This window comes from Hylobates moloch, unplaced genomic scaffold (genome assembly GCF_009828535.3).
Source record: "Hylobates moloch isolate HMO894 unplaced genomic scaffold, HMol_V3 SCAFFOLD_23, whole genome shotgun sequence".
NCBI classification, from domain to species: domain Eukaryota; kingdom Metazoa; phylum Chordata; class Mammalia; order Primates; family Hylobatidae; genus Hylobates; species Hylobates moloch.
Genome location: NW_026652298.1, coordinates 14710570 through 14727828, shown reverse-complemented (window position 1 = coordinate 14727828; position 17259 = coordinate 14710570).

The window sequence follows — 17259 nt, the reverse complement described above, 5'->3', positions numbered from 1 at the left end:
CTTTCAGGATTGTTAGGCAGGATAAATGAGAGTGTCTGTGAACATTTCCATTGTGACACTGCCTGGTGCTCAGTGGGAAGTTAGACGGCACCGCATTAGGGAAAGTAGGTGAGGACAGATATCCCATAGAGGGAATTCGGACATGACTAATATGGAGCAGTGGGAAGGAAGTTTGGAAGGGAAAAGGGACCCAGTTTATAGAGGACCTGAAACCTAAGAGAGAAGGTGAGCATTGATGTGGCATTAAATACTTTAACGAAATTATTAATACTTTTCTGATTTTTATAGTAAAAATATAGTCATAAGAACTTTGGTGGAAAGAAAACCCAGAAAAGTATGAAGGTGAAAATTAAAAATCTCAGTCCCCAGAGATAACCACTTGTAAACTTTTTTGTGTTACTTAACCTTGATCCTAACTCTATGACATGTGCTAGAAAATATGAAATTATGATCTTACTTTTATGAAATAAAGTGTTTATGCATTTTTTATATATGCTTACAGTATTCTGTATGATTATACTGTATGATAAGCTCTGCTTTTTTCACTCTTTGTTGTGAACATTTTCCTCATAACTAGGAAATATTAGAAAAAAACTTTTTAAGGCTATGGACTATTAACAAAGTAGAAGTACCATAATTTAACAATTTCTCTATTATTGGCTTTTGAGGTTGTTTCCAATCTTTCACTATTAGAAATAGCACTGTGATGAATGTCTTTATATATATATATAAAACTTTAACCACATTAAAAAATTATTTCTGTAGGCTGAATTCCTAGAAATAGGGACACTAGGTCAAAGAATATAAGAGTTTTTAGGGCTCTTGATTCAGATTGCCAAATGCCTTTCCAGAATGGTTGAAGCAATTTATACTCCCACCAGCAGTGTATGAGAGTGCCCATTTTATAGAACGCTTGCCAACAATGAGTATTTTTTTTAAACTTTGTCTATTTGATAGATAAAACATAGTATCTTGCTTTAATTTGTATTTCTTGGATTATAAGTGAGGTGGAACTTTTTTTCATAGTTTATTGGCTGTTTGTATTTCTTCTTCTGTGAATTTTCTCGTTGTTTCCTTGATCGTTATTCTAGAACAGTACTGCATAGAGACCTAATGCAAACCATGTATGTAATTTCAAATTTTCTTGTGGCCACATTAAACAAGTTAAAAAAAAAAACAGGTAAAATAAAATTTAGGCCGGGCACGGTGGCTCACGCCTGTAATCCCAGCACTTTGGGAGGCCGAGGCGGGCGGATCACGACGTCAGGAGATCGAGACCATCTTGGCTAACACGGTGAGACCCCGTCTCTACTAAAAATACAAAAAAAAAATTAGCCGGGCGCGGTGGCGGGCGCCTGTAATCCCAGGAGGCTGAGGCAGGAGAATGGCGTGAACCTGGGAGGCGGAGCTTGCAGTGAGCCGAGGTAGCGCCACTGCACTCTGGCCTGGGTGAAAGAGCGAGACTCCTTCTCAAAAAAAAAAAATAAATAAATAAAAAATAAAATAAATAAAATAAAATAAAATAAAATTTAATAATAAAATTATTTTAGTAATAAAAATCTTAATAATAAAATTTATTTAACTACATACACCCCAAATATTATCATTTCAACACTGGCACTAGCTACATTTCAAGTGCTCTTGTGAGTAGTGGCTGCCATATTGGACAGTGCAGATTCAGAACATTTCCATCATAGTGGAAAGTTCAACTGGACAGCACTAGCATGGAGCTAGAGCTTTTGATATTTTTTATAAGGAAACTTTATATATTTAGTTTTTGTCTATCCTATTTGTTGTAGTTTTTCCACTATGCCATTAACCTTTTAATTTTGTTTATTCTTTTTATTTACTTATATTCAAACAATGTAGGTGAATCTGTCACTATCCCTTTGTTGTCTGTTCCATTGTTTTAGGTCTACCTATTCCCCAAATAGTTAATTCTTCACCTATGTTTTCTCCCCTCACTTCCCTTGTTTTTACAGACAGGGCCTCACTATGTTGCTCAGACTGGAGTGCAGTGGCTATTCAGAGGCATGATCGTAGCACACTACAGCCTCAAACTCCTTGGCCACTAGCGATCCTCTTGCTTCAGCCTCCCAAGAAGCTGGGACAGCAGGCACATACTACTGAACCTGGCTCTCCTAAGTTTTTTTAAGGATTTCATTTGTAATGCAATTATTTAATCCTGAAATTTATCACATTATTTTAAAAGTGTACCTGATTTATCAAAAAGCTTACCATTGTTGTATGTCTATTAATTTCTCCTCAGAGTTTTTTTAAGAGTTTCTATCTTAAGTATTTCAATGCTGTGTTATTTAGCACGTAACAGTTGAGGATTGTTGATACTTGTAAAAGAGTATGATTCTTCTGGTTCATTGTAGTGTTTTTTGTTTTGACTCTACTGTATTTGAAATTAATATTGTCACCTCTGGTTTTGATGACTGCATTTACCTAAGATCATTGTCCCAGCTTTAATTTTTTAACCATTTCAATTTTATTTTGCATATAGTTTTGTATTCATTTTTGTAACTGTGATTTAATCTTAACTCTGCTAAATTGATTTTTGTTCTCATCATTGATCCTTTCATATGTCACTTTCTCCTGTTTTTGAGTTCTTAAATTTTTTTTTTTTTTTTTTTTGAGACGGTGTTTCGCTCTTGTTGCCCAGGCTGGAGTGCAATGGCACAATCTCGGCTCACTGCAACCTCTGCCTCCCAGGTTCAAGCAGTTCTCCTGCCTCAGCCTCCCGAGTAGCTGGGATTACAGGCATGCACCACCATGCCAGGCTAATTCTGTATTTTCAGTAGAGACGGGGTTTCTCCATGTTGAGGCTGGTCTCGAACTCCTGACCTCAGGTGATCCACCCTCCTCAGCCTCCCAAAGTGCTGGGATTACAGGCATGAGCCACTGCGCTCGGCTTGAGTTCTTAATTTTTTATATCACTCAGATAACTGAAATATGCCCTCAAGTAATTGTTTTCAAAAAAGTATCTTATAGTCAGTACTCAATAAATGTTTTCTGAATAAATGCATGAATGAAGAATTTAAGCCTTTGCACATCATAGAATGTCCTTCTGTTCTATGATAAAAGCATGACTTTTTTTTCTGTGATAAATCTACTTTTTACTCCCGAATAATGTTCTTGTGTCTCTCTCTTTTTCCAACGAACTTAATTATTTAGTCTTTTTTTTTTTACATTTAAACATTTTGCCATGATATGTCTATATTTTGGTTTCTTTATATTGGTTTTACCTGGAAAAAAAATGAGACATTTTTAATCTTCAAATTTAAGTCACTCTTAAATTCAGGAAAGTTTTTTTCCGTTATATATTTGTCTGTTTTGTACAGTTGTTCTGGATCCATTTTCAGAAACATGACTGGTTTTGAGATTGGATCCCAGGTTCTTCCTTTATATCAATCATTAATTTTTATCAGTTTGCCCATTTAATGTATATTTAGAAGGAGTTTTGGCAAATGGCATAAGGTAAGGAATTGAAATTATTTTTCTAGTTAGTTTGCCTTCTCAAAATTGAAAAAAATTACAACCTTATCTTCTATACCTCTCATTCTGTTTTCTTATTTTTATTTTTTAAATTAATTTTTAATTTTTGTGGAAGCATACTAGGTGTATGTATTTATGGGTTACATGAGATATTTTGATACAGGCATGCAATGTGTAATAATCACATTAGGGTAAATGGGGTATCTATCACCTCCAACATTTCTCCTTTGTGTAACACACAATCCAATTATACTCTTTTAGTTATTTTTAAGTGTACAATTAAATTATTTTTGACTGTAGTCACCCTATTGTGCTAGCAAATACTTATTTATTTTTTCTAACTGCTTTTTGTACACATTAACCATCCTCAGTTCCCTCCAATCCCCGACTACCCTTCCCACCCTGTGGTAAACATCCTTCTAGTCTCTTATCTCCATGAGTTCAATTATTTTAATTTTTAGCTCCCACAAATAACTGAGAACATGTGAAGATTTCCTTTCTGTGCCTGGCTTATTTCACTTAACATAATGACCTCCAGTTCCATCCATGCTGTTGCAAATGATGGGACCTCATTCTTTTTTATAGCTGAATAGTACTCCATTGTGTATATGTACCTCATTTTATCTATCCATCTGTTCATAGACACTTAGGTTGCTTCCAAACTGGCTATTGTGCAGTAAACATGGGAGTGCAGATATGTCTTCAGTAATGTGATTTCTTTTCTTTTGGGTATAAACCTAGCAGAAAGATTGCTGGATCATATGGTAGCTCTATTTTTAGTTTTTAGTTTTTAGTTCTCCATAGTGGTTGTACTAATTTACATTCCCACCAACACACAACAGTGTATAAAGATTTCCTTTTCTCTGAAACATCACGTATTTCTGTTTCTCCAAGATTGGCCCCTGGGTCCTTATTTAGTTCATTTGGCGAGGTCATGTTTTCCTGGATGGTATTGATGCTTGTTGATGTTCACTGGTGCCTGAGCATTGAAGAGTTAGGTATTTATTGTAGTCTTCGCAGTCTGGGCTTATTTGTACCTGTCCTCCTTGGAAAGGCTTTCCAGGTATTTGAAAGGAATTGGGCATTGTGATCTAAGCCATAACTGCATTAGGAGGCACCTCATGATCAGTAATGCTGTGGTTCTTGCAGACTCAGAGGTACCGTCTTGGTGGTCTTGGATAAGATCTGGAAGAGTTCTCTGGATTACCAGGCAGACAGTCTTGTTCTTTTCCCTTCCTTACAAGCAAATGGAGTCTTTTTATTTGTGCTGAGCTGCTTGGGACTGGGGGTGGGGTGACACAAGCACCTTGTGGCCTCCACTGGGACTGTGTTGGATCAGACCTGAAGCCAGCACAACATTAAGTCTTGCCCAAGGCCTGCTGTAACCACTACCTGGCTATTGCCTATTTTTGCTCAAGGCCCTGGGGCTCTACAATCAGCAGGTGTTGAAACCAGCCAGACTTGTGTCCTTCCCTTCAAGGTGTTGAGTTCTCCCAGGTCCCAGCCAGGTCCAGAGATGCTATCCAGGAGCTAGAGACTGGAGTTAAAAACCTTAGTGGCTGAGCTGGCCCTCAAACCACTAGACACAGTCCTTCTCACTCTTCCCTCCCCCTTGCACAGGCAGAGGAGCCTCGCCCCATGGCCACTACCACCACAGGCCCACTGAGAGTAATGCCAGGTAACCACTGATGCTCCCTTAAGGCCCAAGGACTCTTCAGGCAGCTTGTAGTGAATGCTAACGGGCCCAGGACTCACCCTTCAGTGCAGTGGGCTGTCTTTTGGCTCAGAGAAGGTCTAGAAATGCCATCCAGTAACCAAGTCTTAGAATCAGGGACCCCAGGAGCCTGCCTGGTTCTCTACCCCACTGTGGCTGAGGTGGTACCTGAAGAAAGCACATCTCAGAGTCTCACCTAAGGCCTCTGTCATGCTACTTGGTATTGCTGCTTGTTATTCAGGCCTAAGGGCTTTTTAGTCAGTAGGTGATGGATCCTGCTAAAACTTGGTCCTTCCCTTCAAGGCAACAGTTTCCCTTCTGGTTTAGGGTGTATCTAGACATGCTGTCCAGGAGCTAGGACCTGGAATAGGGGCCTCAGGATTCTGACTGTTGCCCTATCCTACTGTAGCTGAGCTGGTATCCAAGAGGTAAGTCAGAAGTCCTCTTTACTCTTTCCTCTCCTCTCCTCAAGTGGAAGCAATACGTCTCCTTTGGAGGTGCTAGCTGTGTTGCCTGGGGTTGGGTGAGGAGTGGTGCAAGAACTCCCTTAGCTTCTCCGGCTGGTGTCTCAGTAAGTCTCATGCCTCCCAACTCCACTGGCTCTCAACCCAGCTCAGCACTAAGACTTACAGTCCTTGTGGGCTAGAGTGCCTTTCAAATTTACTTAGGGCCCCTGGGCACTGCAGCCTACAGTGGCAGGGCTTGCCGCAACTAAAGTTCTGACCGCTGGGATGGGCAATTCTCCTCTGACTTGGGCTGGTCTGAATACTTCCTCCATGAGCAGGTATTAGCTGAAGTAAGCCCAGTTTTGCTCTCCACCGTAATAGGGCAGCACTGAGTTCAGTGCAAAGCCTCACAATCCGCTGCACTTCCCTCTCCCAAGTGTAGAGCCTCTCTCCATGCAACACTGCCACTGTTGGGGTGGGGGGTGGGGGAGGGGTAATGTCGGTGATTGAAGACTGTCTGTCCTATCCTCTTCAGTGCCTCTTACCAAGTACTGTGAGTGCTCACCTGATTTTTGGTTCTAATGAAGGTGCTTTTTTTGTGTGTAGACAGTTGTTGAATTTGATGTTCCTGCAGGGGGGATGATCAGTGGGAGTCTTCTATTCTGCCATCTTGCTCTGCCCCCACTCTGTTATCAAGAATGTCAATTGTACACTTTTGGGGCTGTGATGCATATGTCACATCTACTATTACGTTTTTTATTTTAAAATGTTTTAAAATCTCAAGCAGCTTTCTTTTCATCCCAGCCTGTTTACTACTCATAGTTTTCTGGTCTTGTTTCATAAAGTACATATCCCCTTATGTCTTATTGATGATGCCAAATAGCTTTATCAAATATTCATAGTTTTCAGATGTCTGTTTCAGCAAAAAATTTTCTCTCATTCTTTCTCTTATTTTATATTTATTTTTATAAGTGTTTTGTTGCTTAATAACTTACATATATAAAACTATATATAACACATAAATGGACTGCTCCATCAATTTTCTCAAAATGTAACTACCACTCAAATCATGAAAGAGCACAGTGCGAGCATGAGAGAAGCACACCTCACATCCTCTCCCAGTTACCACTCCTAAAGTAATCTCTATATCCTGACTGCTGTCACCATCTATTAGTTTTGCCTGGTTTAAAACTTTATATAAATAGTTATTTCATTTTATTTATTTTACCTTTTCAGTTATTGTGAAATAGGAAGAGATAGATCCAGATCTGGTATTGGCCAACAGACTGGGTGGTGATTGCCTTGTCCCTTTCACTATCTTGTTCAGCAGATGGATTCCCCTTCTCAAGAATGAAGATGCTAGGTATATGTATTAGTCTGTTCTCATACTGCTATAAAGAAATACCTGAGACTGAAAAATTTATAAAGGAAAGAGGTTTAATTGACTCACAGGTCCATATGGCTGGGAGGCCTCAGGAAACTTATAATTATGGTGGAAGGGGAAGGAGGCACGTCTTACGTGGCAGCAGGCAAGAGAGAGCATGTGAAAGAGGAACTGTCAGACACTTACAAAACCATCAGTTCTGGTGAGAACTCACTCACTATCAAGAGAACAGCATGGGGGGAAACCACCCCCATGATCCAATCACCTCCCACTAGGTCCCTTCCTCAACACATGGGAATTAGGGGGATTACAATCAGAGATGAGATTTGGGTGGGGACACAGAGCCAAACCATATCAGTATACTTTCTAGTCCAGTTTTCTAGAATGTTGAAATGTTACACTCTTATCTCCTCTCTGATTCCTTGATTCTGAGAACATATGATACAGGAAAAATATAATTCCCAGCACATACTATGAATTAATTAGGATTTGGTTCAATGCATGAAATAAAGAAAAAATTACAGCAACTTACAAAAGAGACATTCCTTTCTTTCTCAAAAAAGAGTCCAAAGACATCCAAGGTTACGATGACAGTTGTGTTCCACAAAGTCCTCGGAACCCAGGCTCTCCCCAGCCTGCTGCTCCACATCCCTAGGGTGTGGCACTCATTATCGGAATCCAAAGTAACCATTAGAATGCTAGACAGTAGAATGGAAAAGGGGATGGGGAAAAGGGAGCAAAAGAAAGGTGCTAGTTGTTTCAAAAAGAGATTCGTGCATCTTCCATGTATATGCCACAGGTCACAGCTATTACTCTATTGTATCTTTATCTGTGGCCTCTGCCTCTTTCCCATCTCTTACCAAGGGTTCGTCTTCTCTGTCCCTCAGGAACCCTGAATGAATATATCTCAAATCAAATTTATTATCTTCTCCAACAATCCTACTTCCTACATATTCTATTTCCATTCCCATTTCACAGTCTAAACTTGAAACTTGGGGGTGGTCCTCACTCTGCCTTTCTTCTCTCTCTTTCATGTTAAATTTGTTGAAACTCTTTTTATTTTTACTTTCCACATACCTCCTGTGTTGATTGTCTCCTCTCTCACTCCCCTTCACTGTCAGAGGTCCTAATTATTGTTCACGTTGATCAGCTTTCTAACCAATATCCTTGCTTTTCCTTCCATTCCCCTCAGATCCATTGCCAACATCTGTTTAGAGTGATCATTCTAAAATAACAAGCTGATCATCCTACATTTCTGTTTTAAAATGTGTAACCGTTTGCTGTTACCCAAAACAACAGTTCATTGGTTTTTTTCGTGTCAAGAAACATTGTGGATACCTACATATATATTAATTGAGAAATTATGTAAACCAAAAGCTACTCTGAATCCAGCAATAATGTTAAATTTTTTATGATTAATAAGCATGGAATTTACAAACATTGAACCAATAGTAATATATATTTGGAAAGATAACATGTATTCAATCTGGAGATGATGATTGGTGGATTGCTGAATGCCTTGCAATGACTACTTACCACCAATTGAGACCCATGGCTTTAGAGATGACATCAAATTAATTAGTGGGCTATAAAAGATGCTTTAAACTCTGGAAACCAACATTTCACTTTTCTGTCCTCACCTTCTGGTCACTTTGCTCTCCTCACCTTCTCACTCAACGGCAGCCACACAAGCTGCCCCTCTTTCTGCCGTTCCTCACTCATCACTTTTCCCAGGAATGCCCTTTCTTCCTTTTCTCTGCCTGGAACACCCTGACCTTATTCCTTAAGACCTGGCAAAAACATCAGGGGAAACCTTTTCAGATCCTTCTTAGAGTTAGTCGCACTCTCACGCAACTCATAGCATCTCACACATCATCTCAAGCAGAGCTCTTACTGGGATGGGTTTTACATGTGACTCTCTTGCCAGATTCTGGGATCCTAGGTGGCAGGGACTGGGTCTTATTCATCTTTATATCCTGGGCTCCTGAAATAGTGCCTGGTACGTAGTAGGTGTTCCTGTAAATAGAGGTTGATGGATTCACAGTGACTGCTAGGATATTTTTGGCAACCTTAGAGCAGTTTCCTGGCAGAGGAAAAAAGCAAGATAGTCCTGCCCTTGATGTCCAGGTTCTTTTCTCATAATTACCACTCCATACCAGAACAAATAATAATCAATCATATATTTAGCCATTAAAAGTATAGAAAGTTACAACCGGAGGGAACTGCAGCTGTCATCCAATACGACTCCTTCATATTGCAGATCGAGAGACAACATTGAGCCTTTTCTTTTCTAGATGCAGTAACACAGTTTTCAACTTCCTCCACGTTCTGGTTCTCGATTAATTTTCTTTGAATCCTGACTCCAACATTCCTCCTAGGTTGTAGGAATATGCTGCTCATTTACAAAAAGTGTAACTTTTTGTAGTCACTAACACGAATGCCTGCAATCCATAGATGACATATTTTTTAATGATCGAGACGTTTCAGCATTCTTCATGGTCAACTCCTTTACCAGGCAGTATCTAAGAAAAACCAAGATTGGCAGATCTGAATTTTAACTTCACTTAGTTCTCTTGCACAGGCTCTGGTGAAGGTGCAAATGGGTAATGAAGGCCAGGAGGCAAGTGGCCAAAGGAAGAGCGGCAACCTGGACATTCAACCCCTGGAAAACAGAAAACTTACTGGAGTCTACTGTCATCTAGGAGAGGAGCACCTGCCTGGTTTTGTAACTTCTGAGTGTTGAGTGTCCATTGCTAGGTGTCAAATGTGAGATGAGTACTTTTGTGGCAATATGGATGAATTTGTATGGGGGGATGATGTGTATGGAGCTGGTCGTAAGTAACTTGAGGGGAATGTGAAGAATATTTGGTTTTGGCAAGATGCAATGATGCTAAATATCTTTAGGGCACTGTGTATTACATGGAAAAAAATTAAACTTTCTTATGTTGCATCCAACTAACTACCTTGTCACTTCGAGGACAACAAAGTGGTAGTTATTGTTGAAGATATGTGTAGGAGAAAATTTTAAAAAAGTCAGTTACAACCTAGGAGTTCTGAAGAGCCTGCCCAAGAACTAAACTTTATTATTGCTTTTCCCTGGAGGGAAAGCCTGGGCATCTCTCCAAATTTAAACGAAATATTACTGCTAGCGATTAAATGTGAAAATTTGGCTGGGTGCAGTGGCTCATGCCTGTAATCTCAGCACTTTAGGAGGTCAAAGAGGTAGGATCACTTGAGCCCAGGAGTTCAAGATCAGCCTGGGCAGCATAGATAGACCCTATCTCTATGAAAAATAAAAAGAAGTTAGCTGGATGTGATGGTGCAGGCCTCTTGCCCCAGCTACTCAGGAGGCTGAGGTGGGAGGATCATTTGAGCCCAGGAATTCGAGGCTGCAGTGAGCCATCATGCACCACTGCACTCCAGCCTAGGTGACAGAGCGAGACCCTGTCTCAAAAAAAAAAAAAAGAAAGTGAAAATCCTTCTACATTCAGTAGCCTATAGATGTGCAAGCATCTTTACCAATCTGTGTTCCATCTTTGGACAAGTAAATGTGACCTGAACTCATCTGTCTATTTATACTTTATTCAAAATTTCTAACTCGATAAAGGGATACAAATTCAAGTCTAGAGAAGTTAGAATCCTGATTGTTTACAAAACTTGTCCATCAAATAGAGCTGGTGTGATTAACTCTGGCACCCCTAAATTCATTTTGCATATTCAATGGTTCCTATGAAAAGCTAGATCCGAAATAACAAATACAGAGACAGCAGCATTAGCAGGGTGCAGGCATCACACGTTTTTCCTTGGGTTGCTTCTGTTACCAATCAAACTTGCAGACCTGAGACTAGAGCATTTCTGACAGCTAAGTCCCACAAAAAAGATGCTGTTCATTTATTTTGGCAGTGGGTTGTACTATTCTAAGAAGGCAGCTGTGCGTGGCAGAACCCAACATTATAACTCAAAATCTGTCCTGTCTTAGCATTTGCAGGACATTGGGTTGTGGCATTTTAGAAGGAGATGAAACAGATAGGAAGAAGATATATTAAGGAACAGCAGTTTAAATGCTATAACTTGTAAAATCCCTTATGTGCAGTACAATGTTTTTAGTTATTAAAGTGCATATAATTTAAAGGGCAATTTACTTTACATCATTTGTACTGTTGTATATTCCTCCCATATTAGTCAATTATATTTCTTTGTAGACAGTTTTAAACTTGTGCATTTCAATAGCAGCTCACGTGTGTGTTTAAATCTTAAGCCAACATGAGATTTACATTGATGTTGTAGAAATTCTAGTGAGAATTTTTCAAGTTATATAAAATTTTCTACAAATGCTCTACTTAAATATAATATTCTGCACATAAAATAAGCCAGCAATACAATAGCTGAGAAGTGGGCTTTTATTTTTCACCTTACACCTTTCTGGAAAACACAATTGCAAACTCACTCTGTGTGGATTTCAAGGCACACAGGGAAACATCCATGTATATAGCCAGGGAACAACTTTATCTGCTAGGAAGAGAGTGACTTTCTTCTGGGCTCACGTGACAAAAAACTCACACTTGAATGATAGACACATCTTTTTCTTTCTGTTTGTTGGCAGGTTGTCCACTATAGTAGTTTGCATGCTAAGCAGAATTGCAGGGTGAGAAGGAAACGAGAAGATAACAAAGTGCCTAAACAATTTTTCTTCTTTCCCCCAGCATGAGTAGTATACATCAGAAGTTTATTTCCCCTATAGTCAGTACCTAACTATCTTTATGGAGATGTTAATCAACTTCTTTAATAATGCTTCTGGAATAAAATACTACCACTGTTTGGGGTCACAGATACACACCATATTTTTTTGTCTTTGCATATATGTTACAGCCTAATTCATTCTATTGTGTCTGTGTATATCATTGTACATAGTATTTATCTATCTATATCATTGTACATAGTTGTCTGCATTTTATGATGTTGGAATAGAGATTTGGATTTGCAATTGAGATACACCTATATTGAGTTTTTTGTTAGTTTGTTTTTAAAAAATTCTTTCTCAGATTTTTTCCTTTTTTCTATTCTGCTTTAGGCCAGACACTCCAAAAGGGTCTGTACATGGAACAGACTGGGCATTGTTGGTGGTATGTACTGCAGTTCCATGGAAACCATGTCTATGAGTCAGAAAGCAAACACCAGGCCTGTTGTATTGATACCAGGAGGTGTGTTACTAATATAACACCTGACATGTGTGAACTGGCCAGACATCTCCCCAAGAGATGCTATACAGGATGCCATGACGGTTGGAGCTAATTGGAAGTATAATCCATGACTGTTTGGGGAAGACAAAATCACACCATCCTAGAGGCAGGCCCATTCCTTTGGCTTCTCAGTGGGGAGCTTGTTTTCTTATTAGTGCCGATGGTTTTATTGCAGTCAGTGGAAGACAAGAGGCCATTTGCTTCTTGCACATCAATCAATCACTTCTGGACCTGAGGCCTCAGCAGAAAGCAGGCCACACAGCTTCACTCCTGAATTCTTGGAGAGCACTCAAACAAGTGAGCAAACTACAGGACTCCAGTGAATCAGACTTTATGGTCGGAAGAAGTGTGAAGAAAAACCCAAATGTCTTCAAATGATTAAGTAAAACAGGTTGCTTATCTATTGTTTTCTAGGCATCATGAGCCTGCTCTAAGCCAAGGTTTGCTAATGAAGGCCTTTAGCCTGTTTTTGTATGGCTCACAAACTAAAAATGTTTTTAAAGCATTATTATTTTTTTTTTAATCCCAAAAGCAGAAGAATACGGGACAAAGACTGTATATGGCCCACAAACCCTAAAGTATTTACTATCTGATCTTTTACAGTAAAAATATCTAAGCAATAGGGTGCAATAATGAAGATAAGTTTTTCATTTCTAGCTGCCATACCACTTCTCTGTCTTCCTCAGAGTCCACCTGAATTGTCAGTGGGCCCAGGAGAGGACTTTGACTTTGACTTAAGGGATTCTATGAGAACCATGTGTAGTTTTGGGGTTTCCTGCATCACTTTCAGGTAGGCCTTAGTATAACCTAACAGTGCTTTATGTTTGTGCTCAGCAGGTCATTAGATGGAGAACCAAGAGCTTACAGAAATTACACTGAACATGAATTAGAAAGATCCCCTCTAATTCCCCAGACCACAACAGGGCTTCCAGTACAGCCAGCCTTTCAGCGATTACACATGTTCATCAGATCTTTGGAGCCATTTAATACTTTGGTGTTTTTCCTCTAATACTCTTCTTTAAGAGCTGGCCCCCCCGCAAAGTTTTGGAAAGATAAGATTCTAAATTAATTCCTAAATTCTCTAGTTAGATAGAGACTGCCTTTCAGTCCAGGTTCTTCTTTGTTCTTTGATCTGGATCCCAGGAGAGTCACGAATGTTTCTGCTGCTGCAGCTTTGTCTGAATATTGCTGGTATCTTGAAGGAAAATCTTCAGTCTGCTGATGTACCCCTAGGCTGATTACAGAGGGCTGACAGTAGGGGAGATGGAGCAGGAAGCATCCTTTGTCTTGCTTTCTTTTTGGGCCAACACAAATCCCAAGGCTCATGTGCGTAGGGTAATCCCTGCCCCCTGAGGCTAAGCACCCCCCACACCTGCAGACTGGGTGAGAACCTGGGATTTAAACAAACTCCGGGGCTGGCATACAGCACCATTTCTTTTTATCATTTCCCCTACTCTTCTTTGATGTTACCCCAGCTCAGGCCCTCATCATCAATCACTGAGACCAGAGGGGTGACCTCTTCAGAGATGACTCTAATCCCCAAAGTAAACTCAGTCTACCCTATGCCCTATTTCCAGGGAGCTGAAAACGTAGCCATATCACCAAAAGTTAGAAGCTTTCTGTTGGTTCCCCATTGCCTACAAAATAAAAGTTCAACCCTGCCACAGTATTTTGAGATCTGCCTACTTCCCTAGTAGATCTGCCTCCTTCCTCACCCCACCTCTTGTCCTTCAGCCATGGTTACTAAGAGGCAGGCAGTTTCTTAAGCAGACTGCTTCACTCATGCCTTTACTCATGCTGGTCCCACCACCTCCTAAAATGCCATCCCTCGCTTTTTCCCAGTTTGCTTTACTAATCATCTTTCTTTTTTTCTTTTCTTTTTTTTTTTTTTTTTTGAGAGAAGTCTCACTCTTATCCCCCAGGTTTGAGTGCAATGGCTCGATCTTGGCTCACTGCAACCTCTGCCTTCCAGGTTCAAATGATTCTCCTGCCTCTGCCTCCCAAGTAGCTGGGATTAAGTCGCCTGCCACCACGCCTGGCTAATTTTTGTATATTTTAGTAGAGACGGGGTTTCACCATGTTGGCCAGGCTGGTCTCGAACACCTGACCTCAGGTGATCCACCCACCTTGGCCTCCCAAAGTGCTGGGATTACAGGCATGAGCCACTGCACTTGGCCTACTAATCGTCTTCCAAGTTGAGATCATGGGTCATGTTAAGGGTTGAAATATATCCCCCTGAAAGATATTCAAGTTCTAAACCCCAATACTTGTGAATGTAACCTTATTTGGAAATAGGGTATTTGCAGATGATCTAGTCAAGAATGGGGCATTAAAGTAGGCCCTAATCCAAAATGACTGTTGTCTTTACAAAAAGGGGAAATTTGGACACAGAGACAGACATGCATAGAAGGAAGACAATGAGAAGACATAGGGAGGAGATGGCCATCCATAAGCCAAGAAATGACTCGGGCCACAAGAAGCTAGGAAAGAATCATGGAACTGATTCTCTCTCCCAGCCTTCAAAGGGAACCAACACTGCCAACACCTGGATTTAAGACTTCCCACCTCCAGAACTGTGAGACAATAAAGTTCTGTTGTTTGAGCCAGCAAGTTTATAATATTTTCTTACAGCAGCTCTAGCAAACTAATACATGTCACTTTTGGTGTACAACCTTTCTTGAGCCACATAACATCAAAATGAATAGCCTACCATTGAACCCTAGCTTGTCCCAAGAATATCTCCCAATCCCATCAGGTATAATATGATAAAGCTGTGCTTTTCAAATTATAATGTACACGTGAATTACCTGGTAATCTTGTTACAATGCAGATTCTGATTCATTAGGCCTGAATTGGTACCTGAGGTTCTGAATTTCTAGCAAGCTACCAGGTGATGCTGATACTGCTGGTCCACAGGTCACACTTTGAGTGCCAAGACTTTAGAGCACTTGTCTACAAGGCTATAATATTCCTGAGGTCAAAGACTATGCCTTTGAATACCCAGTGCTTGGAGCAGTGCTGGGAACATGACAGGCACATAACAAATGCTGGTTGAATGGTTGATGAATGAGGAATGAATGAGTCTATGCTCTTAGGAGTATGTCTTTGGTATTGAACAGTTCATAATAATTCCCAAGATAAGTTGGCCATACAATAATTGCAATGTGAAGGGCCTCTTAGCTTTCCCATGCTTCATCATTTTTATGCATTTAAAATTCTTCTTGGAAAGGAAAAGAAACTCCACATCAAGCATTTGAAGAAAGACATTCTGGACTGTCACAGTGATGGTAGGGAGCTGAATGGGCTAATCTTTCTGTATTAACTGTATTTGAACCAATTCTTTAACACTAGCTTGCAAAAGCCACCTCCTTCCTCTGACTCTTCTCCACTTCTACTCTCTGTGTAAGTGCCCAGAAGCTGGTCACTGAGAGCAAAACGACAGGAAAGAAATGTACAAGATTAAGCTCAGAATTGGACTCTGGCACCGTACACTTAAAACAGCTCCCTGAGTAGGTAACATAATCCCTAGTTACAGATAGAAATTTGAGGTTTGAAGTAGTTTGTCCAACGTTATCAAACTATTGAGCGGCAGAACCAGGGGTCAAACAGATTGAACGTCAACGCCTGTGCCCTTTCCAGCACACAGAGAATGCTGAAAAAGAGAGAGCTAATGGTCTAACTGGCCACACAGTTGAGATATCTGTGGTGCTTTCCTCTTTCCTCCCAGCAGAAAATTTGAAAGCAGTAGAGATTATAGCTCAGAGGCAATTACCCAGCTGCTCTCTAAAATATTCCATATCTGACAGTCACAGAGATGCCTCGTTTTTCTGGCATTTTCAAGGAACATAATCTTTAATATAAACATTTTCCAGATAAATATGATTCTTGCCTTTAAATTTTAAAAATTATTGTAATAATTCTAGGTAGAATAATTATAAAATACAGTATACCTACTTTGCTACCTTAAATTACTTCTATCTTTTCTTGATGATTCAGGGCCACTATCATGGATTGTCAATTCCAGAATGATGCTGAAATTCATTCATATTGTCAGGTATTATTGAAATATTGAACTGTGTGTTCCTATATTAAATGGTCTCAGATTTTTTGAGAAAATATTTCTGCTCTTATAGTTCTTTTTCGATTCCTCCTTTGATCTAAAGACTGTGAGTTCTTCCTTTTTGCTGCTGTCAATGAATTCGCTTCTAACATTGTATTATGTCTAATGTGTTGATTTCATTCTCAAGGGGGGGAAACTAATATGGAAGCTTGTTAGAAATATATGCAAAGTAAAAATGAGTAGGATATGAGTTGAGCATGTAAGAGATCTCTTTCAGAGTTAAGGTATGAGATTTTGTGCTTTTTAATAGTTGTTTTTGACTGCTCAGAGACTTATGTTCATGTCCTGGCTCTGAAAATTATATTTTGAAGTTGAGATCATCTGGAAAACGACCTCTATAAAAGTGTAACGTTGCTATACAGTATATTAGCTTTCTTCCTGGAAGTCAGTGGAAGGCAAATAGTTACCTCCTCTTAAGGATTCCTGTTGCCTACAGAACAGCTAATTACAATAAAACCTCACTAATATGGAACGACTCAAAAAGGAAAGATATTCTGAATTAATTTTTTAAAATCTCATTTACAGTAGTTTTTGCCTGGCATGGTGGCTCATGCCCATAATCCCAGCACTTACGGAGGCCAAGGCAGGAGGATTGCTTGAGGCCAGGAATTTGAGACCAACTTGGCCAATATAATGGAACCCTGTCTCCACACACACATACGAAGTATTTCTTTAAAGTTATATGGGCCTCTTGCTTTCAAAATAAAAAAGTGACTCCAATTATCTGCTAAGAAAATGTACTAAGACTTCTTGTTAGATGTATTCTGTTGAATAGATAACAATATCTTTTGGCTCTAAACATATATTCAAATACTCTTTGTCTTAAGTAATTTAAACTTAGTTCTATAATCATA